Raw genomic sequence first — 27,884 nt, forward strand, 5'->3', positions numbered from 1 at the left:
AGAAAGCAGAATTCCAACGTAATCTTTAGGAGTTAATTTATGTTTCCTGGGTGCTACATTATGACCATAATTCTTGCTACCTGGCCAGGCCAGTACGGGGTGTGTGTGTGTACATGTGTGTGGGTGTGAATGTTGGTATGAGTGCATGTGTGTTGTGTGGGTGTGTTTGTGTGTGAGTGTGTGGGTATGTGAGTGCACGTGTCTTGTGTGTGTGTGCACATGTGTGTGGTGTGAGTATGTGTGTGTTAAACGGGCATGTATTTACCTACTTAGCTATCAGACTGGTAGTACCAGTCCTTATCCACAAATTCTAACATTTGGGATATGCTGTTCACAATAATATAAATGTCTGTGTTTGAGAACCAAACTTGAACTTAGCCCTTTTGACAGGAGACTTCTGTAGTTGAAAATTACCCTGAGCTTCAATTTCAAGAAAAGGACAAAGTTGAAAAAAAAGAATAAAGAAAAGAAAAATAGAGAAAGAAAAACAAAAAAGAAGAAAAAGGCAAAGTTTATGTATAAAATCAGAAAGCGAAGGGCAGATGACTAGCTAAGTAGATGTGTAAGTTGTTGGATAGATGAGTTTAATAAAACACTTGAGTTACTCTGAATGCCCACCTCTTCTCCAAGGCCACTTGAACAGCGAGCCTTCTGGTGGAAGAGTGGTATTACAGTCGTCTTTTTGTTTCACTTGTGCCTGGGTTCCATGTTTTCCCAGATTTCTTATAAACACACACATGGTTTAGCATGTTCAACTGGAAAGAAGCTTTCTGTCACCTGCCTTTGTGATTCCCACAGTTCAGGTGGACGATTTCCTTGTATGTTTATTGCCCGCAAAATCACATCACAAGGAACAACCAATACCATACATAAAACCCCCCTTAACCTTGTCCCTCCAGACTTGCACACGTCAGCAAATTAGCTGTATCTGTCCCTGGTTCAGGGCTGGCTGGTGAAAGCACTTCAATAGCAAATGAGGAACAGGAGCATTTTCTGAACAGCATCAAATATTATTTTAAGTTCTACAACCAAGATAGGAGAGACATTCTCATTCGCAACCGCTGGTAATACTAAGGTCCTACAAAAGTCAAGGAATAATGCTTAACTAAGTGTCCTAAAGCTTGTAGCTTATCACTGCAAAGCAGTGCACTTCAGGAAACTCGGCATGAGAAAACTCAGTTTCCTAGGAACAATCTAATTGAGCTCTGTTTATTCAAGTAACCTAAACTAGTTGACTATTCAAATGGCTTACAATAAAAGAAATAGAGTGGGCTCAGAAAGCCCTCCTACTTCAGGCTCTCCTTGGAAGAACTAGCAGGGGGTTCTTGTTGTAGTTCAGTGGGGGGCTTCTAGGGACTGCAAATCACTTAAGGGGTTTTAAACCAGCTCAGGGTCTCTGCAGAAGACTAGTGTAAAGAGCAGATCTTAGAGGAACTGGAATACCCAGTTTATCTGTCCCACTGTCAAATACAGAGGAAGAGAGGAGAATCTGGGTGTTAGAACAAGAATTTGCCTGTGACCATTCTTGGATGAGAATTCTGGGCTTCCTGTCCCAGCGGCAGACCACAGTGGGCAGGAAGAGTGTCTGTCTAGACCCTGGCCACCTTCACCACTGCCTAAAGTCCTCTGATAGAACCCCTGTAGCACTGGACTCTTCCTACACGCCCCCTCAAGTAAGCTCCATTAGAACCCTGGAAAGTATTTGTTTTCCTAAGTTCACTAGTGCAAAAACCAGCTCAGTGTCGTCAATGAACGTGCCCGAGGTCATGCATTTGTGTTAGCATTCAATACATAGCCATTCTGGAATTAAATCCATGTCTCTCTAGGACTAAACATATACTTTTACTTATACTGCATAGCTTTTGAGAAAAAAATAGTATAACAAGTCAGTGTTCTGAAGCAAGGATAAAGTGAGAGTTGGCTAGTAAGATAAGCGATACCATTAAGACATTTGAAAAACAAAACATAACAATGTTTGCCTAAGAGATTGCCCTGCGTCTAAGCTGATAATCCAGGCACTCTTGTTGGTGGGCATGCTTCACTGGATGATAAGTGGTATTTACTGACTGATAACTAGTAAGGCTGTACTTTTGCAATCACTGCAGCTTGCTAGGTACACACAGATTTCAGGAAAGAAGCGAGCAAAGGCAAGTTTGCAAGGACTAGAAGTTCACTCATGAAAGCAGTTTGAAGAAGAGCAAGTCTTAAGTCAACACTCACTCTGGGTTCACGTGACCACCCACCAAACCCAGGCTGGTGGGATGGAGCAAATAAGAGACAGGAAATATTCTTTAGAATGTGATCGAAAATAAATTCACAGGGGTGCAATAATCTTAGTGATATTTCTTAAAGGGGGAATAAAAAATATTTAGTCACTCCTTTGCCAGTGTGCATAGATCAAGATTCAAGGAAGTGGAATCCTGCATCACTTGGTTGCAGGAGCCCAACTCTGCCTCCTATGTCTCCTTATATTCTTCAGGTTGGACCAATAGAGGAGAACAATAAGGGGAAAAGTATCCTTTTACTGGAATTCTTTATCATCTCTTTGTTCTGCTGGTGACTCAGCTGTCTCTACAAGTGCACTTAATAAGGCAAACAAGAATGACCGTGGACAGTTTTCCTTTTGAGGTCATTTTTTTTTTCTTTAACAAATGTGTGTAGCCTTGGGTAAAGCAACAAGTTCTCCACGCAGCATTTGCTCAATGAGTACTTGCACTTGATAACAAAGACCACGATTTGCTGGGGTTTGGTGCTATAGTTTGAGTACCCAACACCATCTTTCTACACCCAGACTACTGCTTTAGTGCGAAGTCCTCTGGAGTTTACGACAACTTGGCTGGGACCTCCATTGTACATAATTAGCCAATTTTCTTTGCTCAGTTTTTCCACAATAACTAGAATATTTGGCAAAAAGGCATAGTTTTGCAATGGGAAGGATCTCAAAGTAAAATCCTAGTTGTTTACCCAGTTCTGCTAATAATAAGTACCTAAAATGAGTCCTGAGACTTCTCCTAGGCTCTCTGCATTTACACCATGTAGGAATGAAGATACTGATGGAGAATCAGGGTTCTAATTACTTTCTTCTGTATGGTTACTAGAGGTAGAAACTACATGGATGCATAGAGAAGTGTTCTGGAACATTATAGATGAGTTATCTCATAAGAGCATCACTAAACGCTAAACCGAATAAAGAGCAAGAAAACATACAATGCGGACCCAATGGGCTGTACCAGAAGCCAGGGACTGAACTTGGGAAAAGTGGGACAGAGGCTTTATGAGTGCTCAGGATCCAAAATATTATGGCAAGAAACTTTAGAACAATGAAACCTTTAAAGAGGGGACAGTTTGATGGAACTCGGATGCTTTAAAAGTAATGCCTGTGTCCAGCAGATAAAATCACACATGTTGCCTATACTTTGAAATCTCCATCAAGAAGAAAGGTACTTTTCCATTGACTGGATGAGGGTTTTAAAGCTGAAGTATGTAGCTTATCTGCGTGTGTGTGTGTGTGTGTGTGTTTGTGCATGCTCAGTTGTGTCCAACTCTTTGCAACCCCATGGACTGTAGCCTGCCAGGCTCCTCTGCCCATGAAATTTTCCAGCAAGAATACTGGAGTGGGTTGCCATAACCTTCTCCAGGGGATCTTCCTGACCCAAGGATTGAAGCTGCATCTCTTAAACATCACCTGCATTTGCAGGTAGATTCTTTACCACTAGCACCACCTGGGAAGCTAAAATATGAAAACCAAATGAAAAAGGGGCTCTGGTAGCTCAGACGGTAAGGAATCTGCCTGCAGGGCAGGAGACCTGGGTTTGATCCCTGGGTCAGGAAGATCCCTTGGAGAAGGGAGTCGCAACCCACTCCAGTATTCTTGCCAGGAATATCCCATGGACAGAGAAGCCTGGCGGGCTACAGTCCATGAAGTCACAGAGTCGGACACGACTGAGCAACTTAGCACTAGGAAAAAGGTAGAATGATCCGTTACTTTTGTGTTCTCCAATTAATCGTTGAAATTATTTGGGGGTTATAACAGCACTTTCTATAGTATTATACTTTTTTTCTTTTTTTTGTCTGCACCAAGTCTTTGTTGTACAGGCTTGTTTGCCTCGGGGCATGTGGGATCTTAGTTCACCCAGCAGGTATCAAACCTGTGCCCCCTGCATTGCAAGGCAGAGTCTTAACCACTGGACCACCAGGGAAGTCCCTGTACTACTGTATTTTAAATAATCTAAATGTGACTCTGAGTTTTGTACTCAGACTCAAACTACTGTGTATGGATTGGCCACCTGATGGAGATGGGGTCTATGACCACAGACATCTCACTGTATGGCCTAGAAGGTCACTCGTGTAGTTGGTTTAGAGGTAACAACCCTGAGACAGCAATAGAGGAGGTGAGTAAATTCAATCCAGCAGGTAGCACGTGGACAGATGAATGATAGGCTTTGTAAAGAAGGTGGGATCATTCCGGTTGCAGTAGCCTGGAGGTGGAAACTGTACTGAAGGAACTGCATTCCTATTTACCAGCCATGTGTCAAGAGTGAAAAACAGGCATTACCATATACCTTTCATTGATGGAAATTGCAAAAAACAGGTCACTTACTAAGGTGGGTCTGAAGTGACCCAGGAATGAAATGTGCATATATAACAATCAGTAAGTCTGCATCAAGGGCTAAAGCAACAAAGTCCAATTTGAATAAGGCAAGAGGAACCTGGATCACCACTGGATTCATGTCTGTAGTGTGTTGAAACTCACTGACTCCCAAGTCATGCTGTGATAGGGACGTGGAGCTACCAACAAACCCTGGAGGGGTGGGGGTTAAAGGAATGTGCCAGCCTCTATGCAGTTCAGTTCAGTCACTCAGTCGTGTCCGACTCTTTGCGACCACATGAACTGCAGCACGTCAGGCTTTTCTGTCCTTCACCAACTCCCAGAGTTGACTCAAACTCATGTCCATTGAGTCGGTGATGCCATCCAACCATCTCATCCTTGTCATCCCCTTTTTCTCCTGCCTTCAATCTTTCTGAGCATCAGGGTCTTTTCAAATAAGTCAGTTCTTTGCATCAGGTGGCCAAAGGACTGGAGCTTCAGCTTTAGCACCAGTTCTTCCAGTGGATATTCAGGGTTGATTTCCTTTCGGATGAATTGGTTGGATCTCCTTGCAGTCCAAGGGACTCTCAAGAGTCTTCTCCAGCACCACAGTTCAAAAGCATCAATTCTTCAGTGCTCAGCTTTCTTTATGGTCCACTTCTCACATCCATACATGACTACTGGGAAAACCATAGCTTTGACTACGGGGATCTTTGTTGGCAAAGTAATGTCTCTGCTTTTTAATATGCTGTCTAGGTTGGTTATAGCTTTTCTTCCAAGGAGCTTTTCTTCCAAAAGCAACTGTCTTTTAATTGCATGGCTGTAGTCACCATCTACAGTGATTTTGGAGCCCAAGAAAATAAAGTCTGTCACTATGCAGAGTGCCTCTATGCAGATTGTTGGGCATTTCCTGTGTCTAACTGGGTGTATATCTTCCCATCAGACAAAACTGGATTTTACAAATGCCCTAGGAAATATCCAGTTGGTGCTAACAGATTAGGAAATTGTGCCTATGTTTACATTTAAATTTTTTTTTAATTATGTGTTAAAGTTTGACAATTGCCTGCAAAAGAGCTGGAGACAGAGAAATAAGGTGACCAACCATCACAGTTTGTCTAGGACCAAGCAAAGGCCCAGCACATGAGATTTTTCAGGGCTGATGCTGGGATAGTCATGGAAAGCCAGGCTGACTTGTCTACAGAGGATTCACCTGGAGGAAACACTTTTGTTAAGTGACATTTCCATTTGTGTATAATTTTTGTGCTGTCCCATTAAAGAAGAATGTGAGAAACCCCACAACGGCCTCAGTGATTTTCAGAGGAACTCTTTTTAGTTGGGAATGGTGGTAGAAAGCTGGAGCAACCTCCAGCAGGTGACGGCCTGGGAACCCTAGGGAGCAAGAGGAGGCAGGGAACTTGGGACTTCCTAGAAGAGCCCGCAGGCAGACGACCTACCAGCCAGAGGCTGGACTTTGTTCCATAGGACCCAGTTTAAAAACCAACACGTGGACACAAGTTTAAGAGCATATGTACTTTGTTGCATCACAAGATGATATTTTTAATTGAAGTATAGTTGATTTAATTTCAGGTATGCAGCAAAGTGATTCGGTTATACATTTTCTAAGATTATAATTGTGATTAGCAGGTATGAACTACCATATATAAAAGAGACGAGCAACAAGGACCCAGTGCACAGCAGAGGGCCTACCCTCGATCTCTCACAATAAACTGAAATGACTTTACAGTTTCATTGTTCAAATGTTATTTAACAAATGCACCCACAGTGATTAAATTTGACATTCATTGGAGTATAGCTGTTTCACGGTGTTGTATGAGTTTCTGCAGTATAGCACAGTTCACCAGCCATGTGTGTGTGCGTGTATATATATATATATATATATATATATATATATATATATATATGCGTGTGTGTGTGTGTGTACATACATATATATATGTATCTCCCCTCCTTTTGGATTTCATTCCCATTTAGGTCACCATCCCTGGAGAAGGAAATGGCAACCTACTCCAGTATTCTTGCCTGGAGAATCCCATGGACAGAGGAGCCTGGCGGGCTACAGTCCACAGGGTCACAAAGAGTCGGACACGACTGAGTGACTTCATTTTCACTTTCACTTTAGGTCACCGTAGAACATTGAATGGGATTTCCTGGTGGCTCAGATGGTAAAGAATCTGCCTGCAATGCAGGACACGTGGGTTCAATCACTGGGTCAGGAAGATCCCCTGGAGAAGGGAATGACTACCCACTCTAGAATTCCTGCCTGCAGAATTCCACAGACAGAGGAGTCTGGTGGGGTATATAGCCCATCGTGTCACAAAGAGTCACACAACTGAGCAACTTTCACACACACACAGAGCATTGAATAGAGTTCCCTGTGCTACACAGTAGGTTCTCATTCAGTTCAGTTCAGCTCAGTTGCTCAGTCGTGCCCAACTCTTTGCAACCCCGTGAATCACAGCATGCCAGGCCTCCTTGTCCATCAGCAATCCTGGAGTTTACCCAAACCCATGTCCATCGAGTCGGTAATGCCCCCCAGCCATCTCATCCTCTGTCATCCTCCTCTCCTCCTGCTCCCAATCCCTAAAAAGTATCAGGGTCTTTTCAAAGGAGTCAGCTCTTCACGTCAGGTGGCCAAAGTATTGGAGTTTCAGCTTCAACATCAGTCCTTGCAATGAACACCCAGGACTGATCTCCTTTAGGATGGACTGGTTGGATCTCCTTGCAGTCCAAGGGACTCTCTAGAGTCTTCAACACCACAGTTCAAAAGCATCCATTCTTCTGTGCTCAGCTTTCTTTATGGTCCAACTCTCACATCCATACATGACCATTGGAAAAACCATAGCCTTGACTAGACAGACCTTGTTGACAAAATAATGGCTCTGCTTTTTAATATGCTGTCTAGGTTGGTCATAACTTTCCTTCCAAGGAGTTAAGTGTCTTTTAATTTCATGGCTGCGATCACCATCTGCTCATTAGTTATCTGTTTTACACCCAGCAATGTGTAAATGTCAATCCCATTCTCCCAATTTTTCCCACCCCCTCTTTTCCACTTGATGCCCATATATTTGTCTATGTATATTTTTGCAAAATGAAGCACTGAAAAGGATTAATTTCCAAAATATACAAATGACTCATGCAGCTCAATACCAAAAAACAAACAACCCAATCACATGCGCTTTTAAGCCATTCAGGGGAGGTGATTCTCCTGTTCTTTTCCAGAGCTCTTTCTTCAGCCCAACAGAAGTAACTGGCCTTGCCACAAGGGCTGTGGACAATTTTAAAAGTCAGCTCAGCCACAGAGCCAGCTTCTCTATTAGGATCCTGAAGAAACAGTTACTTGGCCTTATGTACTCAGCACTGTGACTTAAAGTAATTGGTTTCTTCAGCTCCTAGTCAGACTTTGTTGTTGATAACTTCAAAATTTCTCAGATCTTTCAAAGACTAGCCCCATTCCTCACCCAAACAGTGCCCTAAAACTTAGCATCTGTGGCTGTGATTGTAACAGCAAATGACCACGCTTATGTATCTGAATCTTCAGTTAGGAAAAAATATTAAGTGGCCTTTGAGTCCTGGGTTGGGGCAAACTGACAGGGGGAAGAAGTGAACCCATCAAAGATGGGGTTTGGGCCACAACACATGGGAAGAGAGGTGGGGCGCAGAGAGACAGTGAATGCTGGCACCCGTCAACATTCTCATCAGGCAAAACGAAATGGTCCTGGGAGTGAGTTCTCATAGTCATCAAAAATGTCCTAAGTGTCTTCAGTGATCAGCCACGGAAGCACCAAAAGGAAGGACAGACACCCCTGGAGACAGGGGCCAGCACCTGCTCCCACTCTGAGCTAAATGCCTGGGGACACTGTTCTGTTTCTTACCTAATCTGGTGCAGTGTCCACTAGGAGGGCTTCCAACACCCGAGGCTTTCAAATAGAAATAGGGACAGACTTTATTTTCTTGGGCTCCAAAATCACTGTGGAAGGTGCCTGCAGCCACAAAATGACAAGACATTTGCTCCTTGGAAGAAAAGCTATGACAAACCTAGACAGCATATTAAAAAGCAGGGACATCACTCTGCCAACAAAGGTCCACGTAGTCAAAGCTATGGTCTTTCCAGTGGTCATGTATGGATGTGAGAATTCAGCTATAAAGGAGGCTGAGCACTGAAGAATTGATGCTTTTGCACTGTGGTGTTGGAGAAGACTCTTCAGAGTCCCTTGGGCTGCAAGGAGATCCAGCCAGTCCATCCTAAAGGAGATCGGTCCTGGGTGTTCATTGGAAGGACTGATGCTGAAGCTGAAGCTCCAATGCCTTGGCCATCTGATGTGAAGAAATGACTCACTGGAAAAATCCCTGCTGCTGGGAAAGATTGAAGGTAGAAGGAAAAGGGGATAACAGAGGATGAGCTGGTCGGAGGGCATCACTGACTCAATGGATATAAGTTTGCACAAGCTCCGGGAGCTACTGAGGGACAGGGTAATCCGGCGTGCTGCAATCCATGGGATCGTGAAGAGTCTGACAGGACAGAGACAGAGGAGCAACAACAATTCTCACTATTGTACTAACACTTCATCATCTTAAGCCCATCAGCCAAATCTTGAGAAGACAGTGAGCCAGCAAGATAGCCTGCTATCACATCCTGGCAGCCCCAAACTGATGCTCACAGCTCTTTTTACATCAATGCAAACTTTTACACAGGTTTCTGGCCCTTGATATGAGTGCCCATGTGTGAGTGGAGGGACTAGCTTAGCAGAGCATGGTGCCGTGTATGAAAATCTTCTGTGAGATTTCAATTTGGATCGTGGGTTCCAGGCTCTGTGGATGCTATGAAAGTCACTCTCTTGTTGTCAGTGTCTTAACTAGGAACATTGCAAAACCAGACAGGGGTATTTCTAGGCTCCTTCAAGGTTTAACCAAGCCTTTGTGATTCTTCTTTCTCCTTGCTTTCTGAAACACAGCCCTTAGTGAAAGTTTCCATTTCCTTCAGAGCCAAGCGCAGCAGAGGAGAAGCTGAGTGGGAAAAAGTTGTTGCGTGCAGGAGGCAAGGCTGCCAGAGGAAGAGAGGAGCCACTTATATGTATGGGGGTGGCAAAGAGAAATGGTGAGTTGCCTTGATGAAAAGAAATGAAATTTGCCTTGAGGAAATTTGAAATTTCTGCTTGGTGACTTAAAAGTCTGATTGGAAGATAGAAATGAAAGAGAACACATTTTGATTCTTCCATTCAAAAATGAATACTATTTACAAAATGCTATAGACCCTGATGCTGGGAAAGATTGAGGGCAGGAAGAGAAGGGGACGACAGAGGACAAGATGGTTGGATGGACTTGATGGACATGAGTTTGGGTAAACGCTGGGAATTGGTGATGGACAGGGAGGCCTGGCGTGCTATGGTTCATGGGGTCGCAAAGAGTCGGACATGACTGAGCAACTGAACTGAACTGAATGTTAATAATGTTAATGTTATGGCAGAAAGTGAAGAAGACTAAAGAGCCTCAGGATGAAAGTGAAAGAGGAGAGTGAAACAGTTGGCTTAAAGCTCAACATTCAGAAAACTAAGATCATGGCATCCGGTCCCATCACTTCATGGCAGATAGATGGGGAAACAGTAGAAACAGTGACAGACTTTATTTTTCTGGGCTCCAAAATCACTGCAGATGGTGATTGCAGCCATGAAAATTAAAAGACGCTTACTCCTTGGAAGAAAAGTTATGGCCAACCTAGATAGCATACTAAAAAGCACAGACATTACTTTGCCAACAAAGTTCGTCTAGTCAAGACTATGGTTTTTCCAGTAGTCATGTATGGATGTGAGAGGTGGACTATAAAGAAAGCTGAGCGCCAAAGAATTGATGCTTTTGAACTGGGGTGTTGGAGAAGACTCTTGAGAGTCCAACCAGTCCATCCTAAAGGAGATCAGTCCTGGGTGTTCATTGGAAAGACTGATGTAGCTGAAACTCCATTACTTTGGCCACCTGATGCAAAGAACTGACTCATTGGAAAAGACCCTGATGGTGGGAAAGATTGAAGGCAGGAGGAGAAGGGGACGACAGAGGATGAGATGGTTGGATGGTTGGTTGGTGATGGACAGGGAGGCCTGGCGTGCTGCAGTCCATGGGGTCACAAAGAGTCAGACATGGCTGAGCGACTGAACTGAACTTAACTGAATGTTAATAAATAAAATGTGACTGTTGTTCATCTGATATTATTAAGAAAAGAGTAACTTTCGGTCCCATGAGGCCATACTAAGACTAATTTAACCTGTATTATTTCATGCTTAATGAAACACCCTTAATGGTTCTGTGCTTGAACCATTTCTCTTGATTAGTGCTGTCTAATCAGGGTAAAGCTGCAACCTCAGGCTCCACCATTGTTCAACTGACCCAGAGTTCAGATGTCTTGGCTCCTTACTCTTCACCATTGTTTGTTCTGTTTCTTTGTCTTGGAAAGCGTACAACTCTTCTTTGACTCCACCTATGGAAATCTTGTCAGTTGAATCTGTTCCCTCTTCTGAAAGCCAATCTTAGAACTCCCAGTCAGAATTCACTACCCTTCCTATGGGAATATTTTGACCATACACACTTATGACACTGTGTTATAGTCAGCAATTTGCCCATCTTTCTGCTGAACTGTAATTTATGCCAGGGTGGTTAAACTGTTAGTCACTCAGTCGTGTCTGACTCTTTACAACCCCATGGACTGTAGCCCGCCAGGCTCCTGTGTCCTTGGGGTTTTCCAGGCAAGGATACTAGAGTGGGTAACCTTTCCCTTTTCCAGGGATCTTCCCAACCCAAGGATCGAACTCAGGTCTCCTGCATTGCAAGCAGATTCTTTACCATCTGAGCCACTGAAGAAGAGACTGTGGCAAAAAGAAGGCACCCATCTTAGCTATTAATCAAATTAAATTGACGTGACATCCATCACAGGGGCTTCTATTAGTTACAGAAGGCTCTGCTGGGGACCTCCCAGCACTTTGAATAACTGACTATCAGCACAGCAAGGCTACATGCATCTAAATCAAATTCCAGAGTTAGTGCTGAGATTCCCCAATTTTGTTTTCCTTGGAGATCTGCTGTCATGGAGGAGGCAGGAGAGGCTTCGGGAATGAGGGAGCCGTGATAAGGGGATGGAGCTGCGCCAACGGAAGGGAATCATTCCAGAATCGCAGGATTCATGACTTTGGCCAATGTGGTGGTCTGCCCACATCCCCTTGGCCTGGAGTGCCTGCTACCATCTCCGCGAGCCTCCCCTTGGGCCACGGGAGCCTTTCCTTGGCAGATGCAGGATTCCAGAGCTCTTGGGAGCTGGCATGCCCTGGCACTCTTACTCTTAGCAAAGGCTGATTGGGAAGAGATCATGAAAGCCCTGGTACCTAATCACCCAGTACCCGCTAAGTGCCCTTACCTAAGATGCTACCTTCACTCCAGAACCCCCTCCAGAATCAGGCAGGGAATTGGCTGTGGCCTGAAATCTCACCATCACATGATTTCTTCCCTTCCCGCAGTTGGCTTCCCCCATTCCCAGGCTTCCTCGGAGAAATCTTGCTTTAATAATTTGCATGTGTAACGGTGTCTCAACATCTGCTTCTGGAGCATCTTCTTTGAGACAGAATTCCAACTGATGGTTTTCTAAGGGAAACTTCTCGCTGGAAAGGTGGAAGGCAAGTGGGACCCTACCTCTGGCCTGCAGCGTCCTGAGATGCTGTATATGGGCCCCTCCACCCTGCTCCACTGCACCCGCCTTCCGAGGGGACTTTCCGCCAACCTCTCATGGGGATTGCGGGTGCAAACTGGAGGCAGCCACCCAAATCCTACCTAAGCTGTGGAGGGTGCTTTAAGCAGGCGGTGCCATAGGAGGTTTCCAGAAGTTTCAAAAACTGACATAGTCCTCCATAAATAGTTCCATATCTAACTCAACTGAAATAGATTTAATCAAAGGTAAAAATGTATGTTTTTTCCTCTCATCACACTTCAAGGTTTTTTTATGTCTCAATTCAAGCCAAGATGAAAATTGGAAACACTACAGCCTTTTTTTTTTTTTTTCTTCTTTTTAGGAAATTGTTCTTGGGAAATGGTTCTCTCAAAAAAGCTGGTTCTTGTGAGGTGTTTTGTTTTGTTTTGTTTTTTTTTCTGCCCAGTTTTCAGACATCCCTTTAGAACTTTTTTGATAAAAGTCCAGACTCTAGATGTATCTTCTTTTCAAACTGGACAACATAAGAGTCTTGCTTTTGCTGAAGTGAGAAGAAAGAAAGACAAAAGACAGATGACTTGCTGAAGAGTAACTCATGTTATTTTTTATTTTAGGCTAAAGGATCAATAACATTGACCATCTTCCATTACAAATTAGCTGTGTTCTTTGAGGAAATCTCAAAAGGTAGATTGCAGAATCCACTCCGTAGAACCCGACTGTGTAAAAACATTTGTTCACTGGATGAGAGGGAGCTGAGGTGACAAAAAACATATTTTGTCAAGATTAGAGATTTGTCCTAGTCCCCTCATTTGCATGCATACTAAGCTGCTTCAGTCGTGTCCAGCTCTTTGCAACCCCATGGACTGTCGTCTGCCAGGCTCCTCTGTCCATGGGATTCTCCAGGTGAGAATACTGGAGCAGGGTTCCTTGCCCTCCTCCAGGGGATCTTCCCCACCCAGGGATTGAACCCATGTCTTCAGTGGCTCATGGCAGGCAGATTCTTTGCCTCTGAGCTACCAGGGAAGCCCCATTCCCCAATTTACCCTCAGAAATTTCCAGAAATGCTTAGATTATCCACTTATTAAATATGCAGAATAAAGTCTCCCCTGTAACAGAAATCTCACGGATGCTGATTCTAGAATTTCCATTCTCACCTGTCAGCTCTTTAATCATGCCTTTATGATGCCTCACCTTCTCCTGTAAATTCCATCAGATCTGCATCATCATCGGATTAGTGATATTTCCCCAAATGAAAAAAAACAACAACAAAAAAAACAGGTTAATATCACCAAAGTGAAAAATATTGTCTTAAAATGTAAATTACTTCATGTGTTCATACTCTTTTTACTCATTTTCTTCTTTCATCATTTTTAAAGACTGAATGAATCCGATCTCTGCTGTGTATGGTCCTGCAAGAACTAACACTTGCCAGAGTATTAGCCTGTGATTAAATTTGTGTAGAGTATTACTTGATACTCAAAGGAATCCACACACGTGCATCTATGCCTAATGGAAAATGCATGGACGGATCCTGAGAGGAGCTGTGTTGAGCCTCAGCCCACCTCTTTCTAGCTCTGAGGCTTTGAGAAAACCACTCAACCTCTCTGGCTTCCGCTTCATCAACCTTAAGGTGCAACTAATTCTGCCTTTCAGCTCTGAGCGTCCAGTTAATCACATTTCTGAAGAGCTTTGTAAGCTGAGAAGTGTTAGTGTTAGCCTCTCAGTTGTGTCTGACTCTTTTGCGACCCCATGGACTGTAGCCCTCCAGGCTCCTCTGTCCATGGGATTCTCCAGGCAAGAATACTGGACTGGGTTACCATGCCCTTCTTCAGGAGATCTTCCTGACCCAGGGATGGAACCCGGGTCTTCTCATTGCAGGTGAATTCTTTACTATCTGAGCCACCAGGGAAGCCCTATGAGCTGAGAAAGAACATTCAAATATTCGTTTACTAATAAGAGCTGAACTGGAAATATGCATTAAAATAATAAGAATTAAAGTTCACTTGTAGCAAACATGCCATCCATTTATAATCTTTCATAGGTTTACCTGAGAATTAATTTTCTGAGGGGCTATGATATATCAGGTGTCCCTCCAGAAACCTGTGCTGAACCAGACAGGTGTGATCGAGTTCTGCAGTGAAGCACTTTGTAGTTGATAAAACATGAGGATTCATGTAACTTATCAATTTAGACCGCACTAAATGACATACATACAAAGTGAGAGGGAATGAAATGGTACCATTTGGGCTAAACCTGGACTGTGATGAGGGGTCCAGCCAGTGGATGAAGACCTGAAGGAAATGACTCCAGACAGAGGGAGCAGCTCATGCAGACCCTCAGGGTGGATACGGTCAGGTCGTGAAGGCTGCATTTTCCCTTGTTGGTTTTTCTCCATCTTTGAGTTTACCTATTTCAATAGGGCGCTTTTATATCCACCCTCCTGGGAGATCTATCTGATTCTACCCACCTGGAGGAAGACCATCAGCTTGAAGAGGTCTGGACCTTATGTGGCTTCTTCGTTGTCTCAAGTCCTGAGCCCCTGGAGCCCAGGGTCTTTTCTTGGAGGGGGGGGGATCCACATACTCTTCTGGTGGAAGAGGAAAGCTTTGCTTCATGAGAAAGAAGAGGATGGAAGGATGGAGGCAGATGCTTGTTTCCAGTGGGGAAGCGATCAGGGAATGATTCTGCCTTGGCTCAGAATCAAGGGGAAAAGTAGGAGAAAGGGGAAGATCTCAGACCTTCCCCCCACCAAAGCAGAATAACTCCTCACCCTTTCCTGCCTTCAATGAGTTCAAGATCCCCCAACAGCGACAGCTGAACCCAGGGTCAAGAAGAGGGGATGCATGGGAGCCTGGAACCCAAAACTCAGGAAAAGTGAACGCATCACTTTTTTCCATCAAATCAAGTCACTCCCTGGTATCTCCGATGTGAAGCAGCTGCAGTACCCTGGGCTCTGCCCAGGTTCCAGGGTAGGGGAGTCTGTGAGTGTATCAGTGTCTCCATGGTGAGAGACAGTCCTTGCATTCCACCTGGTGTTGCCTCTGGACCAGCATCAGGGAATCTCAGTGGAGAAAGTGCCTGTGGGAATCTTATCCCTTAGGATTTACCAGGGTCCACATAGCAGAAAAGCCTGGTGGGCTACAATCCATAGGGTCACAAAGAGTCTGACATGACTGCAGTGACTTAGCATGCACTCGAGTCACAGGTTGGGGGTAACTGACAAGAACCACGGACTTGCCTCCCTAGGTGTGATGACTACCAGAAACCGGTGGGGTAGGAAGGACACACTAATACATTCCAGGAAGAAGCCCACTGCCTCCATTGCCAGAGGCTGAGAGATCGCCCCTTACACCTTGGCTTCAAGGATGGAGTTCTGACTTTCTCACAGAAGCGCGAAACCCTGTGGACCGATGCTGGCTGCTTCCAACACCGAAACTCAAGCCCAACTTCCACGCTGTGGAAGAAATTGGTTTTACCCGTGTCTATCCATTTTTATGCTTTTTGATCAAGGAAAACAAAGGCTATAGGAAGAAATCAATACGGCCATAAGAGGGGCTGAGTTGAAAACACAGGGTCCCTCTGCCACACTTGCATATATGTATGTCTGATAAAGACTGAGGGCATCAGAGGATGAGATAGCTGGACGGCATCACCAGCAGACTTGAACTTGAGCAAGCTCCGGGAGATGGTGAGGGACAGGGATGCCTGGCATGCTGCAGTCCATGGGGTCTCAAGGAAGCAGACATGCCTGAGCGACTGAACAGCAGCAATGTATTTGATGCTTGCGTGTGTCTATACGGGTTCATTCCAATTTTCCCAGGAGAAAAGATTTTTGTTACTCTTCACCTGGAAAGGAAAGAGGGAAGAGGCGGGGAGAACAGGAGTGAAGGAGAGCTTGGGAGAAAAGATAACCGTGTTGTTTATTTATAGTTTATCTCCGCAAAGGGACCTTTGCAAAGGCTTTGATAAGAGGGGCCAGAGATTCTTAAAGATTAACCAGCCTCCTTTAAAAGGGCATTGGCTTTCTTTCACGCAGGTGTCTGGAGGATGCAGGACTGGGTGGCCCTCAGAACCTGACTGGTCTGTAGATCCCCTTAAGACACACTGCTGACATCATGGCCTCCTTTCTCAGATTCCCCTCTCTCTCTCTCTCTCTCTCTCTCTCTCTCTCTTTTCTCTCCTTCCCCCCTCCCTCCCTCCTTGCCCGTCCCTCCCTCCCTTCACCCAATCTCCCCCAGTCTCCCTCTCTCTCTCCTCAGCTCCTTCAGGTAAATCCTACTCCAACTTGCACCAACTTGTTTTTGACTGACAGTGAAGAGCAAAGAGAGCTTTCTTCATTTGGAGCACACCTCAGGACCCAGCCTTCCCCAGGCAGCCGGCGTGGATGGCCCCTTCCCTGGCCTTGTCCTAACTCCACATCTAGCCAGGCGTCTGCGTTCACCCGTCCTTGCAGGTAAGAGGTGCAGGCTTGTCGGTCAGTACTGGAGCGTGCTGCACCCTGAAGGAATTTCTGGAAAAAAAAAAAAAAAAAAAAAAACTTCCCTTCGAAAGGTAATGAAAAAAGTATGACTGTTGAAACTGACTGAAACCATTCAAGATGTCCAAACTTATCTGAGGGAATTTACAAGTGCTGTTTGCCTGTGGAAAACGGGTTTTTACTTAATGATGGGGCTAAAAAAAAAAAAAAAAAGCTTTATTCATGCCTGTAAAACAATATCCAGATGTTATCTTGTATGCTGTGGGTAGAAGCGCTCTAGATGGAGGGAGAAGGCTTACTCTCTTTGCAAGGTTTTTTTTTTTTTCCCCTCCTAGTGTCTGTAAGAACAAGTTTGTTATGGATTTTCAGTGATTATATAGTGTGTGTGCGTGTGTGTGTGTGTGTGTGTGTGTGTGTGTGTGTGTGTGTTTTGCGTCGTTCTTTGGTAGTTATTTTCCTTTGTCGGTGGAGAAATCAGTTTAAGTTGGTGTAAGGGGAAACCTCGCCAGAATATTTTAAAATCTGTTACCTATCCTTACGAGAAAAGAGTTGTGTAAGTTTTCCATGGTAGGTATGAGGAATGTAAACAGTTCCGACTATGGAAACATTAGGAACCTGGTTCACAACCCATGGCTAATGCGTTTTATAATCTGTGTGTAATTTCATGGGCGTCTAGACTGTTCTCAGCGAATCAATGTTATACTGGGTGAAATTTCCATATTGTTCCTGTGAATCTGGTTTTTTATCTCCTCTCTCCACTTCCGCATTTAGTTGCCCAAAGGAAATAAGGACGTGTTGTTCAATAGATGTCTCTTGACCTCACGAGTTCTTTAAGTCACAGGGTAGGAAGCTTACAACAAATGCAATGTTCCACTCAGCAAAACCAAGGACCAAAATTTGTCCCACTCAATTCAAACCTTCAGATTGATTTCTCCTTATCAGAAAATATATGAATCTTTTTTTTAACCTATAGGAAAGATTTTGAAAAAAAAGTGACAAGTGATTCTTGAAGTTCTTTTTTTTGAGACCTCAAAAGCACACTGACACACACACAGTTAATCCTAGATCCTACTCCATTCTACCCTCTCTCATAAATGTTTAAGCAAATATGGAACAATTGGCAACAGCCTTAGGTGATCAATTCTTTCACAAAATTGCCCTAAAAATCAAGAGAAGAGTCAAATGCAATCACCATGCGTATTCAGATGCCATCATTTTATGAAAATTTAGCAGATTTCCGGGTGAACAACTAAGCGCTTACCTTGCACACAGCTCCCCTGGTGCTGTTCTTGCCCTGGGCTTTATTCGGTAGCAGTTTTCCTCCTTCCCTAGTGACAAATATAATAAATGGCCAGGCAGGGGGTGACCCAGAGGTCATACGACAAGTCTTTTTAAAAGTCTAGAAGGCAGAAGAGTTTCACCAAATCCCCGGTAGTTGTGTCTCCGAAATACTAATGAAATAATGGGGCTGACAGGTCCTCACTGAGTTAAATAAATGCCCAAGTCATTTGAGGGTTTCCTAGAAGTAAACTTAGCTGGATTTCGTGATTCTGGTGGCTTAAGGAAAACATAACTTTAAAAAGTCCTCCCGCCCTCTCATCCCTCCTTCCCCCAGTCAACCGTTGTGGTCATTTTCCAGAAAATGCTCTTTCCCCCTATTTCCTCTCCTGACACGTAGAGAGCCAGTGCAGACAGCCGGTGTTTGAGGGGGAAAGAGACAGAGCAAGACCCCAGGCTTCCCACGCCCACCGTCCAGATCAGCCAACAAAAGCAGGGCTGTTGGCTCCTTCCACTCTCTCTCTGCCCTTGCATGGAGGAAATCTTAAAGGGATTGAACTTTCTTGTTTGGGGATGTGTGTAATTATATACCTGAATGGCAACATGCTTGGTACAAGAAAAACCACCGCTGTGTGGCTTGAGGCAGCCGAGAGACGAGAGGCAAACTTTTTCAGACTTTGTCACCAAATGTTAAGACTCTGAAGCCTCCTTTCCTGCCACATCCCCCTCTCATCTCTCGGAGACACGGGGCAGCCACTGACTGTACTTCCTGGCTCTGCTTCAGGGTTGTTTGTCGAGTGTGTTTGCCTGGTGGACGCATCAGAACCTTAGAGGCGGCACAAAAGGCCAAAGAATGAGGCATGAGCTTGCTAGAGTCGCTGACGACCAGCCCCTGGGGACACTTGCTTAAGGCATATAAGCCTCCCTGATCATTTCCTTCAGCCTTCACTCTGTAAGGAATTCAGCGTCCCGTCTTCTCCCCTGCAACCTGTGAAGCACTTCACGCCAGAGTCGATCAGGTACTGCGTCAATCCTGCTGTTTCCACTCTTCTTTCCAGTAAAAAGAATTCTCCTCAAATCGCCAGGGTTAAGGTTAGCTTGTACGCTTGCGAAGCAGAGTGTGTTGCTTATTAATGGATACATGAGATGCATATCAGGGAGAAGTCTTCATTCTCCTCTCTCCTGCCCTTCACCTTCCTGGGATGCAAACATCTTGGGAGTGGGGCTGGGGTGCCTTGGGAGTGGCTGGGGGCTGGATACAGAGAGGGAAGAGGCAGGAGAGGCGTGGAGTGATACAAGCGGGAAGGGAGCTTGCTCTGTGCGCCTCAAGGAGGAGGCAGCACTGTGGAAGGGGGCAGATTTGAGCCCAGACACCTTGCTCTTTGCTGCCACAGAGGTGGCTTCCTGCTGTCAGTTTTACCAACCAGGGAAAGCCTATGGTGGCCAGAAGCAGTAGCTCCAGAAGTGACAGGCCCTCCCACAGCTAAAGGAGCAAAGGGCAGCCTGCTTTGCCACCTGGAGTGGAGAATTGAGAGAAGAGAAAAATAACTTAGAATCTAGAAGCAAATGTCCTGGGAAAGAAGCTTTATTTGCTAAATGTGACTTTGTTAAGATGAAAGGAGAAAAGCGAGCACATACTCATTCCTGGTGAAAGACAAAACAAGATAAGGGAACCTGGGGGACGTCCCTGGTGGCCCAGTGGTTGAGATTTCATCCTTCCAATGCAGGGGGCCTGGGTTCGATCCCTGATTGGGGAACTAAGATCCTACATGCCCTGCAGCATGGCCAAATGATGTTTTGTTGTTTTTGTTTGGTTTTTTTTTTTAAAAGTGGGGGGAGGCTGAGAATCTGCCCTCCCTGCAAAATGCTGGTTGAGTCAATGCAGGCAGTGATGTGGGCAATTTTGCTTACAATGCAGCTGAGTGGGGGTGTTCGGAGGGTCCAGATAGCTGGCTTTGGGTTTCAATCCACAACCTGTTTCAGTAGAAATTACCCTGCTGTGGGGCTGATAACTAAGAACTTCTTGTGAGTTGAGAAAACTCTGCCAGGACCAGAGGCTGATCAAGACTTTATGGATCTTCAAGATTATGCAGTTTTGAGGGCCCTCTTTAAGAAAAAGGAATGCGAGATTATGACTATAAAATTAGGCACAAGCCTTGGAGAGAGCTGGTGCAAGGGAGGAGCCCTGAAGCTCACATTTCTTTAGTGTGCGTCGTTCAGTCGTGTCCGGCTCTTTGTGATCCCATGGACTGCAGCATGCCAGTCCTCACCTCTCTCACTATCTCCTGGAGTTTGCCCATGTTTGTGTCCATTGAATCGGTGACGCGATCCAACCATGCATCCTCTGAAAGGCATCAATAAAACACTTCGAACAGGCTTGAGGCTTTGCCTAGCAAAATATCTATGTGTCTGGCCAGGGACAGCCTCTTCTATTTCTATGAATGCTGTGTTCAGTTCCAAGAGCAGTTATCAGTGTCATTTCTCAGTGTGAATGCTGGCTAAACCCATGCCTGCCAGGTCAAATAATGCTCTTACTCAGTAATGTTTCCGTCTTAAAATATTTGCAGATTTGTATCTTGTTCATCCTTGTATCCTTTGCCAAAGAATGCAAGGTTGGCTCCCTAAATGAATTTGGCTTTCTTACTTCCCGAGTTATTCTTTGTCTACCTTTTAAGAATATATTTGAGAAGCTTATCATTAGCTTTGAAATATCATGAAATTTGACTTCATCTCTACTCTTCCTATCAACTTCATCCCCAAATACTTGCAACAAGTTAAAGAAAATATATGAGCACAGGAGCCCCTGGCTCCTTCGTCAAGAGTCGTCTAACAACTAAGAAATGTCTTATTCCTATTTTCAAAAGTCCAAAGGAATGGAACAAATGGAAGGAATCTATGTATAAATAAAAAATGAGCTACATCACTTGCAGACATATATTTGCAATTGACAAAGGCTGTGTGTGTGTGTGTGTGTGTGTGTGTGTGTGTATGTGTGTGTGTGTATTTAGCCATGGTGGCTCAGATGGTTAAGAATCTGCCTGCAATGTGGGAGACCCAGATTCAGTCCTTGGGTTGAGAAGATCCCCTGGAGAAGGGAACATACTCCAGTATTTTTGCCTGGAGAATTCCATGGAGAGAGAATCCTGGCAGGCTACAGTCCATGGGGGTCACAAAGAGTCAGACATGACTGAGCAACTAACACTTAATAATGAAACTGACGGTGAGATATAGAGGGACTATTCAAGTGCCAACAATGTCACAATACAATGGGGCTTTACTTTCAAAATTTTGCCTTGCTTCAGTTCAGTTCAGTCCAGTTCAGTCACTCAGTCATGTCCGACTCTTTGCGACCCCATGAATCACAGCACGCCAGGCCTCAACTCCTGGAGTTCACTCAGACTCACCTCCATCGAGTCAGTGATGCCATCCAGCCATCTCTTCCTGTCATCCCCTTCTCCTCCTGCCCCCAATCCCTCCCAGCATCAAAGTCTTTTCCAATGAGTCAACTCTTCACATGAGGTGGCCAAAGTACTGGAGTTTCAGCTTTAGCATCATTCCTTCCAAAGAACACCCAGGGTAGATCTCCTTCAGAATGGACTGGTTGGATCTCCTTGCAGTCCAAGGGACTCTCAAGAGTCTTCTCCAACACCACAGTTCAATAGCATCAATTCTTCAGCGCTCAGCCTTCTTCACAGTCCAACTCTCACATCCATACATGACCACTGGAAAAACCATAGCCTTGCCTAGACAGACCTTAGTCGGCAAAGTCATGTCTCTGCTTTTGAATATGCTATCTAGGTTGGTCATAACTTTTCTTCCAAGGAGGAAGCATCTTTTAATTTCATGGCTGCAGTCACCATCTGCAGTGATTCTGGAGCCCCCCAAAATGAAGTCTGACACTGTTTCCACTGTTTCCCCATCCATTTCCCATGGAGTGATGGGACCAGATGCCATGATCTTAGTAAATTTCAAATCTATAATTAGATTAAGTGTTTAAAAATTGCCCTCTGAACAGTGCTGCCATAGCGACATTAGTCTTAGCATCCCTCTTTAACAGAGGAGGCGGTACCATGCCGTGTGACTCAGTTCTTGCTGACACGGATGGCATGGCGATCTGACCGAGAGACACTCAGCGTTCAGCTCTTGAACTCACAGTTGCCCTGACTCCTGCTGCCTTGGGGAGATTAAGGGAGTGAAGGCTCCTCTCCGATGCCTTTGTGACTTAGTCTCTTGGAAACTTGAGAAAGATCCCTCAGAAGCTGGCTGTCTATTTCTTGTCTTAGGAGTCTAGGGAGAGGAGACATTCCCTAGCCAGAAGGCTGGAGGGAGTATCCCAAAACACAATCAACACAAGTAAGGCAGCAGCTCTCCTGGTGAGCTCTACTGGTCAGCAAAGGGTCCTGGGGAGAGTTTTGTGTGCTCCTTGCCCTGTAGGAAATAAGAAGGTGTATACTCTGATTGGGCTTCCCTGGTAGCCCAGTCAGTAAAGAATCCACCCGCAATGTGGGAGACTTGGGCTTGATCCCTGGGTTGGGAAGATCCGCTGGAGGAGGGCATGGCAACCCGCTCCAGTATTCTTGTCTAGAGAAACCCATGGACAGAGGAGCCTGGCAGGTTACAGTCCATGGGGTCGCAAAGAGATGGGCACAACTGAGCGACTAAGCAGATACTCTGATAAGGGAGAGGCTACCCACTCCAGGATTCTGGCCTAGAGAATTCCATGGACCGTATAGTTCACGGGGCTGCAAAGAGTAAGACATGACTGAGTGACTTTCACTTTCACTTTTCTTTCTGATAAGCTTGGGAAATTCATCATAGTCTATAAAGTTCCCTCTTGGAAGGTCCCAGTTATCATTGCCATAATAAACAGTCTAAGAGATCTGGCAGCAAAGACATCCTTTAACTTTGAATCCCAAGATGTTTAACCATTCTGGACTACAACACCACCTGCCACCTCCTTGCAACTCCTATTCAGTCCTCTGACTAATATTTCGCATGACCCCATCAAGGACGCTTCTGCAGACTCTATTTGGTGTGGGGTGGAGAGGTTCCACGTGCTCCAAGAAAAAAACATGTTATGACTTTAATACTCCACTTGACTGTGAGTTGTACTTTGGGGACATGCAGGTAACTGGCCAGCCTTTGGGATTTGAAAGTGGCCTCAAGGAGTCAGCCACAAAAAAAAATGGATTTCCTTTTGTTTCTTTGTATCTTTGAAGTGTTAGTCGCTCAGTCGTGTCCAACTCTTTGTGACCCCATGGACTGTAGGCTCTTCTGTCCATGGAATTCTCCAAAGAATACTAGAATGGGTTGCCATTCCCTCCTCCAGGGGATCTTCCTGACCCAGGGATCGAACCCTGGTCTCCTACACTGCAGGCAGATTCTTCACCCCTGAGCCACCAGGGAAGCCCCTTGTTTCTTTATGTGCATTTCATTCCCAGAAGGATTAGAATGAGTTTGCAGAGATACATCCACACACCCTCACACAAATTAAGATGAATTAAAAGTAGATGGAAAAGAAAAATAAAGGTAAGCTTCAAAGAAGTAGTCTGATGAAATCATTTACTTATATGAGTTTTCATCTATTTTTAGAAACCACAAACTAAATGTACACAGACCCACAGGTGCATAATCTTGTTTCTGCTTCAGAATTAAAAGTATGTTTTAAAATACGCTTCATGTTTGACCCTGGAAATCAATTAGGCTCTCCCTGAATCTAGTTTTACTCACACCATGTTTTGTAATTCCTTTTAAAGAATTATAATGACAATTATAATTAAAAGAAATATAATTAACAATATTAATTCTGCCTCTCAAGATCTCTTTCTCCTTTCCTGTTGCTCATTAGGGCTATGATTTAACTGCCCATAAGTGAGGTTATAAGTTTTCTTCATCTAGAAGGTAGCTGACTGATCCCACATCACCCCACTTTACAATGGTCTGTCTATCTGATCTATTCTCTCTCCCCTACCAGGTGGTAAGCTCAACATCAGTGGAGATTTTACCTTATTCTGTCTCTGTGCTCCCAGAGCTGAGTCTAAATCATTCCTCGGGCAATGCTTTTGAATCAACACGCATTGACATGAAGGGATGATTTCTGCTATAATTACATCTTCAGTTGAACCATGATTTACATCCACCTCATCCTGCAAACATAGAGGACAGAACCCTGTGCCTGAAGGGTTTTGAAAATACATTCATCTGAAAACTCCTGACTAGAGCATTTTCTCCCTTAATGACATCTGCAAAGTGATAGACTGGCTGTTGGAATTACTTAACGGGGGCTCTTAAAGAGCAAAACGTATTTGTATGAAGGAGAAGAAGCCGGCCACCAGTAGCTGTTGCAGCAGTTGGGTGAACCCATGCAGCGGAAATAGGAAACACGCACAGTGTATTTTGGAAAGAAGAAAATTGAAATAAAGCAGAAAAAATAAATATGGAGCCAGCAGTGCTCTGTGTGGGCTGAAAGTTTGATCCTGGGGAAGAGAATAATAGAAAGGAAGGAGAGAAAGAATTTACTGCAGTCTTAGTAGGGAGGAAAGGGTGATTTAATCCATGGCGAGACCCATCCAGGAGACAGGGAATTCACATCATTTCAGGCTCCCTCAAATGCTATGTTTAGATACGGTCTGTGTTAGCATACCTGTGGCAATGAGGGTATTTGGCTCACAATGTGTTTTGAATTTTAGGATGAAGAGAATTTCCTAAGATTTGCCCATTTTAAAGATGAAATATTATAGGACTAAAATTGAGAAGAGCCACTTCTCTGTGGTTACAGTCAAATGCGTATCATTCCGACTGGGAGTAGTGGATGCCTGTACATGGTGTTTCAGAGTCCGCACAAGGGTATGGATAGTTAAACCTACCTTTTGTAACTGTGGGTATTAACTTGTCTAAAGTCCAATATCCTGGGGACGCTCTCTTAACTAGCCCTTTGGCACAGCACTTTGCTTTGTTTTCAACATCTGAAGAAATGATCCGTGACCTCCTAGCACTGTGGTTGGTCAAAATATACATTTAATGAGTTTCTTCACCAACGCCCACCAGAATTTTGGTCAGTTAGGCTCTGATACTCAGTTCTTTCCACCTTGCACACATGTGCTGGCAACTTGCTCTGCAGGAGGCTGGGTGATGGTGTCTCAGATGATACGGGAGGAGAAGACTGTCTTTGATCTCAAGGAATCTGCATTCCACTGCTGGGAGGCCACATGGATGGGGATGGAGGGGGGAAATAGTAAAAAAAAAAAAAAAAAAGATAATAATATTCATACTAAAAACCCATGAACAACCATGGGTTGTTCATGGTGCCAGGAAGAATGTGATGAGTGTTAAGTGAGGCCTTAACAAGCGGTGGAGGAGAGTCCAAAAAGGAAAAACTAGGTCCATTCGAGGAGCTGGGAAGGGCCTTGGGCATTGGAGAAAAACTTAGAGAATGAATAGGACTTTAATGTCAGGATGGGGAGGAGCAGCCTTCAGAGATTCAGGAGCATGGCAGACACAGGGTGCACCCGAAGGGAAGGGCAGGGAGGCCCAAAGTGGGCAGAGGGGTTGAGTCTGTCATGGGGTCGGGGGTGGGGGGTTGGGAGTCGGGAGAGATGACCAGAGTCCAGGTGATACTGATGGTGGAAGACACTTCTGAGCACTCACCAAAGGCCAAGTCATTCTAGGTGCCTCTTAGTTCTCACAACTACTGGCTTTCCAGTGAGCTTTCTTATTCACTTTGTTTGAGAAATAGGTCTGTAGAGTCAGAGCTATGGTTTTTCTAGTAGTCAAGTACAGATGTGAGAGTTGGACCGTAAAGAAGGCTGAGTGCTGAAGAGTCGATGCTTTCGAACTGTGGGGCTGGAGAAGACTCTTGAGAGTCCCTTGAACTGTAAGGAGATAAAACCAGTCAATCCTCCAGGAAATCAATGCTGAATATTCATTGGAAGGACTGATGCTGAAGTTCCAATCCTTTGGCCACCTGAAGCGAAGAGCTGACTCATTGGAAAAGACCTTGATGCTAAGAAAGATTGAGAACTGGAAGAAAAGGGGGTAACAGAGGATGAGCTGACTGTGGCTCAGTTCATGAACACCTTATTGCCAAATTCAGACTTAAATTGAAGAAAGTAGGGAAAACCACTAGACCATTCAGATATGACCTAAATCAAATCCCTATGATTATACACTGGAAGTGACAAATAGATTCAAGGGATTAGATCTGAAGAACTATGGAAGGAGGTTCATGACAGTGTACAGGAGGCAGACATCAAGACCATCCCTAAGAAAAAGAAATGCCAAAAGGCAAGATGGTTGTCTGAGGAGGCCTTACAAATAGCTGAGAAAAGAAGAGAAGCTAAAGGCAAAGGAGAAAAGAAAAGGTATACTTATTTGAATGCAGTGTTCCAATGAATAGCAAGGAGAGATAAGAAAGCCTTCCTGAGGGATGGGGTGGGGAAGGAGGTGGCAGGGGGGGTCAGGATGGGGAACACATGTACACCCATGGCTGATTCATGTAAATGTATGGCAAAACCACCACAATATTGTAAAGTAATTAGCCTTCAATTAAAATAAATTTTAAAAAAAGAAAGCCTTCCTCAGTGATCAATGCAAAGAAATAGAGGAAAACAACAGAATGGGAAAGACTAGAGATCTCTTTAAGAAAATTAGAGATACCAAGGGAAAATTTCATGCAAAAATGGGTACAATAAAGGACAGAAATGGTATGGACCTAACAGAAGCAGAAGATATTAAGAAGAGGTGGCAAAAATACACAGAAGAACTGTACAAAAAAGATCTTCACGACCCAGATAATTATGATGGTGTGATCACTAATCTAGAGCCAGACATCCTGGAATGTGAAGTCAAGTGGGCCTTAGGAAGCATAACTACGAACAAAGCTAGTGGAGGTGATGGAATTCCAGTTGAGCTATTTCAAATCCTAAAAGATGATGCTGTGAAAGTGCTGCACTCAATATTTCAGCAAATTTGGAAAACTCAGCAGTGGGCACAGGACTGGAAGAGGTCAGTTTTCATTCTAATCTCAAAGAAAGGCAGTGCCAAAAAATGTTCAAACTACCACACAATTACACTCACCTCACACGCTAGTAAAGTAATGCTTACAATTCTCCAAGCCAGGCTTCAGCAATACATGAACTGTGAACTTCCAGATGTTTAAGCTGGTTTTAGAAAAGGCAGAGGAACCAGATATCAACATTTGTTGGATCATCTAAAAAGCAAGAGAGTTCCAGAAAAACACCTACTTCTGCTTTATTGACTATGCCAAAGCCTTTGACTCTGGGGATCACAATAAACTGTGGAAAATTCTGAAAGAGATGGGAGTACCAGACCACCTGACCTGCCTCTCGAGAAATCTGTATGCAGGTCAGGAAGCAACAGTTAGAAATGGACATGGAACAACAGACTAGTTCCACATAGGAAAAGGAGTATGTCAAGGCTATATATTGTCACCCTGCTTATTTATCTTCTATGCAGAGTACATCATGAGAAATGCTGGACTGGAAGAAACACAAGCTGGAATCAAGATTGCCGGGAGAAATATCAATAACCTCAGATATGCAGATGACACCACCCTTATGGCAGAAAGTGAAGAAGAACTAAAGAGCTTCTTGATGAAAGTGAAAGAGGAGAGTGAAAAAGTTGGCTTAAAATTCAACAATCAGAAAACTAAGTTCATGGCATCTGGTCCCATCACTTCATGGCAAATAGATGGGGAAACAGTGAAAACAATGACAGACTTTATTTGGGGGGCTCCAAAATCACTTCAGATGGTGACTGAAGCCATGAAATTAAAAAACATTTACTCTTTGGAAGAAAAGTTATGACCAACCTAGACAGCA

At 44.4% G+C, this 27,884-nt stretch overlaps 1 protein-coding gene and 1 long non-coding RNA gene across 18 annotated transcripts in view; one reads left to right on the top strand and one right to left on the bottom strand.

Moving 5' to 3' along the window:
* Positions 1–12,872: 12,872 nt before the first annotated feature.
* LOC114110632 (uncharacterized) lies at positions 12,873–18,833 on the bottom strand. 3 transcript variants are annotated; one of them, XR_009595835.1, is made up of 6 exons: positions 18,029–18,833; positions 16,640–16,800; positions 15,944–16,136; positions 14,758–14,877; positions 13,482–13,505; positions 12,873–13,042 (listed from the first exon to the last, which is right to left on the bottom strand). It is a non-coding gene; the product is annotated as an uncharacterized LOC114110632 (long non-coding RNA). The 3 variants fall into 3 exon arrangements; XR_006057596.2 differs by having other exon boundaries at positions 14,758–16,136; XR_009595836.1 differs by having other exon boundaries at positions 13,445–13,505; positions 14,758–16,136.
* Positions 16,325–27,884, top strand: part of KCNJ15 (potassium inwardly rectifying channel subfamily J member 15) — a 63,955-nt gene continuing 52,395 nt past the window's right edge. For 7 of the 15 annotated variants that reach the window (XR_009595819.1, XR_009595822.1, XR_009595824.1 and 4 more), the window contains exons 1-2: positions 16,325–16,743; positions 18,830–19,064. The gene's annotated coding sequence lies outside the window, so the exon portion shown is untranslated. The remainder of the gene's footprint in view (positions 16,744–18,829; positions 19,065–27,884) is intronic. The other 8 variants (XR_009595834.1, XR_009595828.1, XR_009595830.1 and 5 more) reach the window with 3 other exon arrangements.

Source organism: Ovis aries, chromosome 1 (assembly GCF_016772045.2).
Source record: "Ovis aries strain OAR_USU_Benz2616 breed Rambouillet chromosome 1, ARS-UI_Ramb_v3.0, whole genome shotgun sequence".
In the NCBI taxonomy this organism is placed as follows: Eukaryota; Metazoa; Chordata; class Mammalia; order Artiodactyla; family Bovidae; genus Ovis; species Ovis aries.